Source organism: Schistocerca cancellata, chromosome 12 (assembly GCF_023864275.1).
Source record: "Schistocerca cancellata isolate TAMUIC-IGC-003103 chromosome 12, iqSchCanc2.1, whole genome shotgun sequence".
In the NCBI taxonomy this organism is placed as follows: domain Eukaryota; kingdom Metazoa; phylum Arthropoda; class Insecta; order Orthoptera; family Acrididae; genus Schistocerca; species Schistocerca cancellata.
In genome coordinates, this window is record NC_064637.1 from 151,381,774 (window position 1) to 151,382,913 (window position 1,140).

General features: G+C 48.3%; 1 pseudogene; it reads right to left on the reverse strand.

Moving 5' to 3' along the window:
- Positions 1–678: 678 nt before the first annotated feature.
- On the reverse strand, positions 679–796 carry LOC126109935 (5S ribosomal RNA; annotated as a pseudogene).
- Positions 797–1,140: the final 344 nt, after the last annotated feature.

Here is a 1,140-nt window from a genome sequence, read left to right on the forward strand (position 1 = left end):
TAAATTATCCTAAGGACAAACACACACACCCATGCCCGAGGGAGGACTCGAACCTCCGCCGATAAGTGTGTCAAAGTTGTTTCTCTCCCAAATTAATATAGATTTTTAAATAAAAATTGATAACAATATAAATTATCACGTATCTGAGGATTACCTAATGTCCTGTTGCAGCATAAATATTAATGGCTGTTTTATGTTACTTTTAGTAAACGAACTGGGTCAGTTTCACCCACTCACAACAGGAACGTTATCGGCGAACTTGTCTAACGGACACGTTCTTCGTACGCACCACAGTGATTTCTGCTTCGTCCAGTGTTGCTTGTCTGCTAGCACTGACAACTCTACGCAAGCGCCGCTGCTCTCAGTCGTTAATTGGGGGCGTGGGCCGCTGTCTGGTCCATGTTGAGAGGTAACGTCTGAAATTTGCTATTCTAGGCATCCTCTTCACTGTAGATCTCGGAATATTGAATTCCCAAACCAGACTTCTCCCGAACAGGCCATGAAGGCCCAACGGTACCGACCGGCCGCCGGGTCACCCTCAGCCCGTAGGCGTCACTGGATGCGGATATGGAGGGGCATGTGGTCAGCACACCGCTCTCCCGGCAGTACGTCAGTTTCGGAGACTTCTCAGTCAAGTAGCTCCTCAGTTTGCCTCACAAGGACTGAGAGCACCCCGCTTGCCAACAGCGCTCGGCAGACCGGATGGTCACCCATCCTTGTGCTAGCCCAGCCCGATAGCGCTTAACTTCGGTGATCTGACGGGAACCGGTGTTACAACTGCGGCAAGGCCGTTGGCATTGAATTCCCTAACTATTTACGAAATGGAATGTCCCGCGTGACTAGCTCCAACTCTCATTCCGCGTTCACAGTCTGTTAATTCCCGTCGTGCGACGACAATCAAGTAGGAAACTTTTTCACATGAATCATCTCAGTACTAATGACAGCCCTTTTATACCTTGTGTAAGCGATACTACCGGCATCTGTATATGTGCATATGGCTATCCGATGACTTTCGTCACGTCATTGTGCGAGGGTGAGTCACATGAAAACCTTAAATTAGTAATAACAAATCGAAACTTCGCGCCGTTATCCTGCAATTTGGTAAGCGTGCTACAAACAGCGTGCAGAATGGCCTGTAGG